At 36.1% G+C, this 12,173-nt stretch overlaps 1 protein-coding gene across 3 annotated transcripts in view; it reads left to right on the top strand.

Moving 5' to 3' along the window:
* GALNT2 (polypeptide N-acetylgalactosaminyltransferase 2) overlaps positions 1–12,173 on the top strand; it is an 89,453-nt gene that overhangs the window by 25,136 nt on the left and 52,144 nt on the right. Inside the window, exon 1 of one of the 3 annotated variants that reach the window (XM_014263686.2) lies at positions 9,728–9,806. The exons of the other annotated variants lie outside the window; for them this stretch is intronic. The gene's annotated coding sequence lies outside the window, so the exon portion shown is untranslated. Of the gene's footprint in view, positions 1–9,727; positions 9,807–12,173 lie in introns of those variants that run through there. 3 annotated transcript variants of the gene reach the window in all.

Here is a 12,173-nt window from a genome sequence, read left to right as displayed (position 1 = left end):
CTCTAAAGAAATTAGGGACTTTTTAGATTTTTAAATTTTATTTTTTAAGGTTTCTAGCTGCAAAATTATGGTTTTGAAAGTGAATTTGGACAGGCTGAATAATAGACAGTGTGATTTCTAATGAACATCAAATTATCTGTATGGAAAAGAAGCCTTTTGAAAATTGAATATGTGAAAAATATGACTGTAATCCTACTGTGTAAGTAGTGTTCCAGGCTAAGCAGACCCTGGATATTCAACACAGCACTTAACAGTTCAGGTTATCAGAGAAAAAGATGCACACAGGCTATCAGTTCAGTGAGGGGAGAAATTACTTCTTCCTTTACAGCTGAGTGAAGAAAAATGTTACCTGTTCCTTAATGTGAAGATGCTCTATCTTTAATAGTTTTTCTTTCCTTTATTTCACCTATGCCTTCTACTAAAGTGTGGCAATTAATAGTTGATGTCCTTTGATAAACCTAAGACTAAAAGAATTTGGTGTTGTAACCTTTGTTCTCTCGTTTAAAAACAAACTTTAGAAAAAACTTTGAGGGCACAGAGCAATCTTGCAACCAGTCCTTTTTTGGGGGGGTTGACTTTTTAGATTTTCAGTCAAGCAAGATTTTACTTGGAAAAAGCCTTGTATCTCATTTCTTGCTGTTCTTCTATTGCAAGTTGTTTGGTTAAGGATATCTTTTGGAGTTTGTATCTTCTGAGGCTGTGAAGTCTGCAGTGGTTTGGATTTGTGGTTGTAAAAACATTTGTTCAGGGCATGACCGATCAATTAAGACAAGGTTTCTTTCTTTAGTTTAAACAGGAAAGGAGCATGGTTGCTTTTGAAGACTCAGGGGGCTGAGTATAAAATGTTTCTCTGGGAATTCTAGCTGGTTTCTTGCAAAGATGCTTCTTGAAATGGATGTAGAGAGGGAAATTGCCTTTCACTTGCAACTTTCTTTACTTGTGCCTGCAAGAGAAAAAAAGTTGTATTTCAGGAGCTTATTTTTGATCTCTACTGAAACCTATGGCAAGGATTGTAATACTCCAGTGGCTCTTGAGAGTTTCCTTGTGTAGAAGCATGGTAATGATACATTTAAGGTATTTTGTACCTTTTTCGATGCAGGATGCTTTAAATGTCTTTCTGGATTTAAAACAATGAATGAAACTGCTCAGTACTTCTGGGCTGGAGATCTGTGTCTCACTTCAAATATGCATGCTTATAAGTGTTCATGGTTTATTTGCACAGTATTTTTACTGAGATTGTGCCTTCCAAGAATCTATGGTATTGTCTGATTATTTTTTTTTCCCCCCTGCTGTTCCTCGTAGTCATGAAGATTTTGAATTACAATGAAGGCACCAGAGAGATGAGATTTTCCGCAAAGCATCTCTGCAGAACTCAAAGTTATTAGAAATGTCATAGTACTAATCTCCAATATTGCTTTAGCAATTAGGTGGCTCTTAAGTGCTCAAAATCCCTTTACCAATTAATGATGACAGACTTTTAACTACATGCATCTTTGAAATGAGTTTTATGTGGAAGATGTGCTTTTACATGATAAATGTAAATCCAGTCTGCTTGCAGAGTAGGGTTTGAAATGCCCTTACGTAAAAGTTTTGTCTTAAAACTTATACCAAATAGGCCTAATAGATGGCATACTTGAGAGAATTTTTTTTCCTCCCTCTATCTGTCAAGGTATCTTTGGTATTGGTGAAGAAAATTCACTATTTTTTTTTCTGTATGTGTTTGTGTAATGAGAAACCAAAGTTGGTTTGATTTTTTTTTTCTCCCCCTTCCCTTCTCCACCCCCAGTTATTATTAATATCATCCTATTGTTTTGAAGTGGAAGAATTGTTATAGCTCTACCTTTATGTCTGCCTTCTGAATGACTTCTTTTCCTCAAGAGCCTAGGTGTAGGACATTTCTTAAGCTTCATTACTTGGCATTTTTATAAAATTCCTCTACCTTAATATGTTTTTGGTTTTTTTTTTTTTCTATGATAAAGTAAGCCAGATAGTTAATCTTTTCAGGCTTCACTGAAACTCAGTTTAAAAAAGTTTGATTAAGGTTCACTGTTGTACAGATAAACTATTGGTGGGAGGGAAGGAAGGTAGAGGTTTAGGGAGGATTGCTTTTGTAAGATAAGATGGAAATGTCCCAGTTGATTTCTGGTTAATTTTTTTGTCTCCACCTGTGTAATACTGAAGAGGTTCTTGACTGACTTTTAAGTTTTTTCTTTCTCTTATCTGGCAACCTGCCTACTATCTTGACTGTATATCTGAGTTATCTCTTTTCTTGAAATGACTGTCTTTAAAAGAAATGCTATGGCTTTGAATCAAGTTACCTAAAAATGAGGCTAACCCTTTCCATATCCTTAAATCATTAGCTATTGCAGAGAACTAATAATCATGTGAAACAGTGACTTCTGTTTTCTAAAAGTACTGTACAGCTGTTAAAATAGTAAATGAATTATTGTAATGCAAATTTTATCTTTCCAGTACCTTTCTCTACATTTGCAGAATCTTAATTCTGTGGACTTTTGGCCAAATAAAGGTTGGCTTCCAAAAAGCCGTCCTTAGGGTAACTGGGAAATTCTTTTGTTGTCAGCATGAACTAATTAGTATCACACTGCTTGGCTTTTAGCACTTTCTAAGTGAAATCAAATTAAATTCCACATGTCTGTTTGTTTCCAAAATAATAATTTTGGATGTTTGACAAATGGGCTTGCCTTTGTTATCACACGTTCATTCTGGGATAGTTTCTCCATTTAAAATGAAAATAAGACTGTGTATGAATCTAACCAGAGTATTAACGAGGTAGCTTTGTATTTAAGTATTTGGAGGAGATGGGGTCTAATTATGTCCTTAGGTGCCTTCGACTCTAGTCATGCAAATTAAGAGAAATTGAATATTTCTTCTTTTACTGTGACACTTTTTGTTTGAATTAAGAACCCATGCTACACGGTGTGAGATGGATGGCAAAACTGGCTGTTACTCTCCTGGCTTTTATGCCTTTTAGTTAGATACTCATTTGTGTGCCAAAAAGTGAGGCATTCCACAGGCCATGCAGTGTAGGCCATCACCAAGGAAGTGGAGGGTTGCTTGGTTTTCAGGCATATTTGTCAGCTGCATTTCTTGCAGTCAGGAACTTAATAACAATCATCTATTGATTTTCTTAAATTTGATTTATTGATTATTGATTTGTTATTGTTAATAATGATAATAATATCTAATAGATGTTAATAACATCTATTGCTGATGCGGCTGATGGGCTGATCAGATATGAGGCTCAATTTGTATTTGCCATGAGTGGCCCCACAACAAGGGGACTGAATACACAGCAAGCACCAGTGGGGCAAGAGTGTCCAGGCTTTAGTTTTTTAACAGTTAAATGTCATTGAAACTGCACATACTTGATTTGAGCCTGCTAAGTGTATCAGTGAAGCAAAACCCAATGCTCTTTGTGACTGTAGTAAATTAATGGTGGAAAATATGTCTGGAGAAGGGTGATGAAGTCTAGTCTTGCTGCTTTTAAAGTTGTTTTTAAGGAATAATTGGTTATCAGTTGTTCTTTCCCCCAGACTTTTCTGAATGCACAGAATAATGGCTTTCTGGCAGAGCACACGGCTCAGCTGGCAGCTCTGAGCAGATGGGTGGTGCCAACTTCTGTGTGGTGCAGGGGATGGCCTGGGGCCAAGCAGTGAGCCATGAACTCTGGGTATGGTTCTTCTGCAGGTCATTGTGGAGGCACTGAAGTGAATTCTGCCCTGAACACAACCTTTTGAATTAAAAGGAAAACTTCATTTACTCAAGTTCTTATTTGTGCCGGCAGATTGGCTGAGCAATTTAATTCAGCTCTCTTTCTTCAGTTAATGCTTAAGAAAGGTATGAATCATGTTGCAGCACATGGCTGTTGTGCCTTCTTGCTGAAGGCTTAAAATTCTCTTACAAACAAATTATGTTAGGAATAGCTGTTCTTCATTTAAAAAAGAATAAGGGAAAACTCTGGATATAATACTAAAGTGTGTGTGTGTAGACTTCAACGTTGGAAGCATTTCATAAAGAAAAGCTTAAATTCTAGATCTAAGCAGGGCTGAGAAAGTGAATGGGCCAGAATATGTTAACTGCATGGAAAAGCTAACTGTAGCTGCTGCTGAATAGTTGACTTGTTCTGTAATGTTCTATTAACTTTATCTTTTAGATAGCTGGAGCAATGTCTACAGTATACGTTCCTCCAAGGGTTTAAAAACAGAAGTTGAAAATCCTTTTCTTTATAGTCACCTTCTCAAGATGGGAAAGGAATGTTACTAGGTAATATTTTAATGTACTAAATTATAGAATTCTGACAGATTTGCTAGGTTTTTCTTCAGTCATCTGAAAACAGAGCTGTCTTAGCAACCAATACCTTAATTGGTAGACCAAGATACATATCTTGTGCACTCTTAATAAATAAATCCTTATGATTATTCTTAAGTATTATTCAGAACAGGACTACTGTCAACCCACAGATAAGCATTTGCGCAGAAACTTTAGGGTTAGCATTTTTTTTTTCATTTTTCCCTATCTGACTTTGATAAAGCCCCTTTTTTTTGTTTGCTTCTATATAAATCTTATCAGTGGTAATTTAATTGAAAACTATTTAAAAGATTTTTTTTTGCTTGTATGTGAGTCATTGGAAGACTAATGCAAGAACTTGATAAGATCATGAGTAGGAGGAAGAGAAAGCCACACTTGGTTTTCTTGCACTGCAATGAAATTTGGCAGCCTGAGGATTCAAGAATTTAATTTTTTTATTAATACATTTTTCAAGATGGATGACTTGTAGTATGTTTTTCTAGGATAAGAGAAGCCTTGACTGCCAAAACAGCTATTTCATTTTCTGTTCCCCTTGTAGCTCTCCTCCCTATGAAAGGAATATGTTTCTGTATAGTTTGCTGGTTGTGCAACAAAAAAATCTGTTAATCTAATTTTTTTTTTTTTTTTTCCTGGAGACATTTTTATGCTTCTGCTGTGGTATTTGATTGTATCAAAGTACCATGAGAGACCAGTGGAAAAGGAGGAATATCTTTTTTGTCATATTGGTCCATGTTGCTGTGTAAGGTGCTGTAAAACAATTAAGAATTATTTCTCATAGCTGTGTTAGCTTCTGGAAAGGAAGGCTTCTGAGGTGAAATCTGTTTTACACAGAGATCATACGATAGAAATCTTGTTTGTTACTAACAGATTCTTATTTTGTTACAGAAGTTCACACCTTACTTCTCTGGCAAGTAAGAAAGACGTGTTTGAAAGTTTACCTGTAAGAATCAGAGTCAATAGTTTGTGTTGGAAGGGTCCTTAAAGATCATCTAGTTCCAACCCCCCAGCCATGGGCAGGGACACCACCTACTAGAGCAGGTTGCTCAAAGCTCCATCCAGCCTGGCCTTGGACATTTCCAGAGATGGGGCATCCACAGCTTCTCCGGGCAAGCTGAGCTAGTGCCTCATCTCCCTCAAAGGAAAGAATGTATTAGTATTGTATTAGTATATCCAGTTTAAAACCACTCCCCTTCTGTATCACTACATGTCCTTTAAGCATTAGGCACCATAAAAATGAATAGAAAAAATAACACGTTTCAAACTTTTGTACCTTTTGTAAGTGTTAAATGCGTATTGTGGTTTGGGTTTGCTCATCCTTTCAGTTTCCCTATTTCTTGTGTGCGTGAAAGGTTTCAGGAAAGGTGTGGGGATTTTTGTTTTTGTTGTTTTTAAAATTTTATTAAATTATATTCAGGGCAGTTTTGGTGTAGAAGTTAACACTGTTGAGAAAATACATCCTTTCTTTGGGGTCAGCAGGAATCACAAAAATGCAAGTGAATTGACTACAAGAAAATTAAATTTATTTATGTATTTTTTAAAATGTCTTGCACAGAGTTTTCAGGTCAGCCTGGTAGATCAGATTTAGTAGATCTTCCAGCGTCTGGGAAGAAAAAGCAAAACCTTACATGACACAAAATCTTTCCGTTCTAAGGGCTCTGAGCAGTCAGGGTGGCTGCTCACAGGACCAGATTCTCGTTTTGATGGCTCAGCCCTGCTTGCTACCCTGGCTGGATCATGCCCTCCCAGTACATTATCCAGATATTTTTGCTGTGGTGTGCCCTCAGCTTTGCTAGCTCTGACACACAAAGAGGATTAGTGTAATTGGTCTAGCAGAACACCTTTTGTTGAACATCTGGGTTCATGTGTCAGTCTTTGCGTGCTGTTGAGCTTCACAATTTTTGCCTGGGTCATAGCTAACATAGCTGCACACCTTGGATTCCAAACTCTAATGGTTGCTTGGAAATCCTTGAAAGTGTCTTGAGTGGAAAATGAAACCAAAAGCTGCAAAGTGGTGCTCTGTTGTCACTCGGTAAGAAATTTATAGATTCCTTGTGGGAAGGATGAGAAGTTTATCTTCAAAGTATTCTCTGATAGTTTTGAGTCACTACTAGAAGAGCTGAACTCTGTCAAAGCAGAGCTCTCCTTTGTTCTCTGTTCTGTAGATCTCTGATGAAGAGCACCTGGACAGACACGATCTGTGCCCATCACCTCTGCCCCTTGGAAAAGGCTGATCTTTTGGTGGCATTGTTCATGTGACAAAACTGGGTTTATTTTTCTTTGCATTCAGAATTAGATATATAGAACTCATTAGAAATAAGCTTTAGGGCTTTTAGAACAGTTTTTCAGCTGTAACTAGGCATATTGTCAATGTGCATGTGTAAGAATGTCCTTCTGTGTGCTGAACCAGTGTAAAAAGTGGATTAAGAATCCAAACTGTGAAAAGTCTGGTGTGAGAGCAGGGAAAACGAATTTTAATTTTGTCCTTCATTGAAAAGCCGACATGTCTAGTTTATCAGTAGCATGGAAGAGCAAGATGCTATTTTTCTTCTAGTATGTCTCTCATTTGCATTCCCTGAGCTGTGCTACATACACTGTATTTCATTTCCTGCTTCATACACTGTATTTTTTTACCCTAGCTACAGGAATTAATGCTAGTGTTTAACTGGCAATAAAGCCACCTTATCGGCAAAAAGTTAAAAGATTTCAGTACAGTTTTTAAAAAGCTGGGAACTCTTAAAGTCATACTGAACTTTGCCGAGAAATGTGTCATCATCAGGGATGCAGTTCCACTTTTAAGGGGATGAAAGTGTGAGAGCTCAGCTACTTAAAAATAGCCAATCTTTTATTTCATCTCCAAAGGAATGATTTTGTTAAGAGAACTAATATTTACTTACTCTCATCTGGACTATGTATTATTCATACCGTTATATAGCTGGTAGATATTCATGATTCAGATTCAGTTTGGACTTCAGAGAAGATTTATTTTTCTTGATCCTACTGGTATAAAGCTCTAGGTTTCTTTTCATTTGGACAACCATTCCTTGTGATCTCTGCTGCCTTCCTTGGAAGTTATGGTAGAAGGAATCCCAGGATGCTTTTCTTTTCCATTATTAAACCTGAGTACACAGCTTTTTTTTCTTTTTTTTTCCTTAGATACACGTTTGGGTTTTGAGAGTAAACAGTATATTCTCTTTTCCCCATCTCTTGAGAGTTCCAGATGAGCCCTTTTCTTCTGAAAAGTCTCTTGATTCTGCTTTTGTTAGTTGTCCATGTTCTGCATTTTTTCCCTCAAATTCCTGTATCTTTTCCCTCACTATGAAGTTTGCTGTAATTTAACCTGGGTGGATCTAAGCAGATACAAAGGACTAATTGGTTAAAAAGGAGGAGCATTATATTTTATTTTATTCAGAAGATAGTCCTTTTAATACGACATCTGAGAACTGATAGTTTATATTCTCCAGATGACCTTTTGTATTGATTCCCTTGCCCCCTGTATTCCCCCTTCTTGATGTGTTTGGGAACCTGTTGGTGGTGGAGGTAGGTTTCCCCCCAAAATTATTCCTAAGAATTGCAATCAAATATGTAAACTGCTTGAGAAGTAGTGTGCATTTTTTGTTGGGAAGGTGAGCAAGGAAGAAGCAGCATAGATAGTGAAATTACTACTACTGTGGGGACAGTCTTCCTCTTTTACTTAAATCATTCTATATAGAGAAGTAGATGAAAAAAAAATCAATAAACTGTTATAATGTAAACATGCAGTGGAATGCAGCATGATAGCAAAAATCTATTATTTGTAGGAAGACTGGGCTAAGAAATATAAATTAAACAAGATAGGAAAAATGTAGTACTTGAAAATTTTTAAGTTGAAAGTGAGAAGATGCAGGCATAGGGTCATCCCTCTGTAAAGCGACACTAAGAAATAAGAGCTGCTGCTTGCAATCCACAAAGCTGAAAGTGTGGTTACCAGCGTACTATTTCCAAATACTGTATTTAATAAATATAAATAAGTCTTGAATAATAGTTGGTTAAACTTTGTATCCTTGGCTTAAAAAGTCCACTCTGCTTTTTACTTATAATGGGTTCTCATTATTCTATAAATCCAATTTTATTATTAGTTAAAATACTTCTGAAAAGTGATGTGAAAGACTGTGTGAAAATCTAAAACTTGAATTGTGTTATTTCTCTTCAGTGAGGCTAGCAGCAGTGGTTTGTAGTCAGTGGAATGGACTGATGGATAAGACAGGGACAATACCTTCCGTTCAAGTGCAGTGTAAACTTCAGTGTATGAGTTTCTGTGTAAGTTTATCTTTGCCTCAAGCAGGTTTATTTCATAAATGCAAGATCTTCCTATGTCCAAAAATAATCAATAAACTTGTCTGAGTGCCCTGCTTCAGGCTTACTTTAACCAAGGACTGAACCAAGATCATTCTCCAAGTTGTTGTTTGTAGCTGTGCTTTAAATAAAATGTTCCTATTACTGTATTTGAAGAGAATTTAAACCAATAGCCTGATTAGTAAGTAATTTACTTAAAATGGTTTTCCTTAAAAGAAAACCTATGGCTCACATTTTAGGTTGTGGATTTTAACAAATATTCAATTTATTGTTTTTCACCTACTTAAATATGATTCTAAAATTATAAGTTCCTGCTTATGACTCACAATTCAACTCTTTCATGTTTAGCGATGTGCTAGTTGTTTTCACTAACTCAACCAGAAAAGAGAATTCTCTTGGTAGTAAGCAGCTGCTACAAAAATGAACACAGTAATTTTGTGCTACAAGTGTTCCAAACCAATTTATTATCTTTCTTTTCCCATGAAGGGAAACTCTTGGCTATTGACTTTAATCAAGGGCATTTTGCTGTGTGTAAGAAAGCTTAGATGCTGCTTCTACATAATCTCAGCATTATTTGTAAATATGTCCCATTGCAACAAATGGTTAGCACTGGATATATAGCTCATAGTGGCTTTTTGAGTGTTTTGCCCTGGGTGCTGATGGTAAAGGGGTCACAAGTATGAGAGATTGTAAAATTGGTAATTTCTCTGTGTGTGGCTCTGAAGCAGTAGCAGGAAATAGGCAAACAGTGTTTAATAGTGTTTTAGAACCAAATACAACCACCTGGAATGATAATATTTAGATTTTTCAGCTAACGCTCATGGTAAGCAACTCTTTTTTATAAAGCCAGCAGTTAAGAATGTTAAGGGAGAGGGACAGGACTGGAACAGGTTGTGATGCTAGGTTGAGGAAATAGAGCTAGTGACCTTCAAAAGCAGTATCAGAAACAATTGCTGAACCTACTTCCGTCTGTGTTACAGCTTGGTTCAGTGGCACCTGATCAGTTTGAGCACCAAGGAATTCTACTCTGGTTTTAAGGACTGATTAATCCTTTTAGAGGAAAAATGTGTGAGTGCATGAGTGGAAAGGAAAAAAAGGAAAAAGGCTGAAGACGTCAATCAATATTGCTTGGGGCCGGCACAAAGGTACCAGACACTTTGCTTTTGGAAAGTAGCATTCAGTGGCTGGTGAAGTTAACATGTATCTCCACCTTCTTAAATTGTTTGTAAATGTTCCTTTATGTGCTTGTGTAAATTTAGGGGATTTTTTCTTTCAGGATTTCCTTTAGTGCTTCTTTTTTTCAGCTTTAGTCTCTACATGTGAATAGTGTCTATCAACAGAATAACACACACTATAAGAGCAGGTGATCTAATCTATGTCTGTCTTTATCTGTGCTTTCCTACAAGTGAAAAATAAATGAGTTTTCAAGGGATCTATATGTTTAATAATAAACCTTTAAAAGCTGCTGTTATCTGAAACATATGAATCCAGTAGTGAGTATAAGTGTCAAAGAAGGACTTTGAATTGTTACTTGGTGGTTCTGAAGTTTTCCATCACTTTTCTCTAGGAAGTTTGGGGATTTTTTCTGGTTTTGCATGTGCGTGTCAGGCTTTTTTATAGGCCTTCTCCCTGACCCAGAAAACTCTTTTGATGGGCTATCCTGTTCTTTTCTTTCTTATTAGTCCTCCTCATTATGCTTTTGAATCTGTTGCTCAATTCAAAGTAGACTTCAATGTGTCATCTTTGACAAGCTTTTTGAAAGAGGCTAGATGATGTAGCAGATAAGGGCAGATCAGATTATGACTTCCCTGAAGGAAAGGCTATTGTGTATTTAAATATTTGTTTTAAATATAATAATATAATTAATATAATTATATTATATTTAATAATATATTTAATATTTAAATTTAAATATTAAAGGTATTGTGAATTTAAATATTTGTAGCTCCTTGTGGGTTAAGAATAGAAAGCCTAATTTCTGCTGGCCTTAGTTTATAAATGCTCCTGCTTGTGTAGTTCTGTTACCCATTGTAGTCTTAACTGAAATATTAAATTCTGGTAAAGGTGCATCTAGGCTGCAGTTCAACTATTAATCTGGTTATGTGAGTCAAAATACAAGGAATTTTGACAGATGATATTTACTCATTAGTCTAGAAATAGCTTTTCATTTACTAGTCTGTGTGAAAAAATGTGGTACACACTACTTCTCTGAAGCTCAGTTTATGAAGCTTAACTTGTGTGTGATGGCTCAATATTTTGGTGCTTTTTTTCCCCAAAATAGAAGCAAAATGGGGTAAGGCATTAGAGCAATATATTGGGTTCTAGAACCTGGTGTCTAATTTTTTTGAAAGCCTGACTGATCTAAAAGTTCAAGCCAGTTGGCTGTACCCTCTTTATTTATCCACACTATTCAAAGCAAGTAATAGAGAAGATAGGATATTCTGACTCATGTAGCTTGCATTCCTCCAAGTTTGATGAACAACTTGTTTCTTATTCTCTAAATATTTTAGGAACTCTCTTATCTTTAGGGACTTTTCTAATCCCTATGACTATTTATCCTACCAGCTAAAATTGAGAATGCTTGGATTAAAGATGGTTATTACTATTGTTTTTCGTAAGTTCTGTGAATTCTTGTTGCTCCTTAGGTTATGTTTTGGTTACTTGTCTTTTCTTCTTAGTGGCAATATATCTCTTCATTTTAGTATTTACTCTTGTGCTGTTAATGTGATTTCAACTCTTTTCTCTCTTGACAGAGACCAATTAATTTGACTTTTTTTGTTCTATCATCTAGTGGAAGTTTAAATTACTTTTAAAAAGTGTACTTTTGAAAGTGTACTTGGTCTCTTACCCTGCGCCGCCTCCTCAATTTTCCAGTACGAAGTGACTAACTCACTGTATATGCACATGTGTATGTTTTTGAGTGTGCATATATATGTGTATATGCACACATGCACATCATGCACATGAGTACAAGGAGTCTTTCTCTTCAAATCTTCATATTTTCTCACCTACTTTGGGATGACTTAAATGTCGTATATGGTCATATATAGTGAGAAGAGGTGGAGAGCTCAGTGTTAAAAATAGTGGGGTAGTATGTGTTGTGAAAACTAGATGATAGGAGTGACATTTTGATCTTGCCTGTTACATACCACTCATGACTTCCAAACTAGATGATGGCTTTGACCTCATCTTTTGACATTTTTTGACCTTAAGGTTGATATTTCATGTATTCAAAGGTATTCTAGAGAATGATAGCTCATAAAATTCTGCAGAATGGTTTAAATTTTGACTGGGATGTTTCTAATAGTTTGAGTTAGGCAGCCTGAAAGTGGAGTCTCGGTTGGAGTAATTTTTCTTGTTGAAGTCTTTGGAGCTGTTAAATTTCTAGACTTGTCCTTATTTTGGTAGGTTTGAGAGCAGCACAAAAGCTTTCTGCACTGCACTTGGCTTAGCCATCATGCTTGGATCAGGCTTTAATTCTGGCTCTCCCCCTCTTAAGTCAGTCTCTATGA

Source organism: Pseudopodoces humilis, chromosome 3 (assembly GCF_049639895.1).
Source record: "Pseudopodoces humilis isolate 2021_Gansu_Grassland_sample_001 chromosome 3, ASM4963989v1, whole genome shotgun sequence".
Classification (NCBI taxonomy): Eukaryota; Metazoa; Chordata; class Aves; order Passeriformes; family Paridae; genus Pseudopodoces; species Pseudopodoces humilis.
This window is presented reverse-complemented; position numbering and strand designations above follow the sequence as displayed.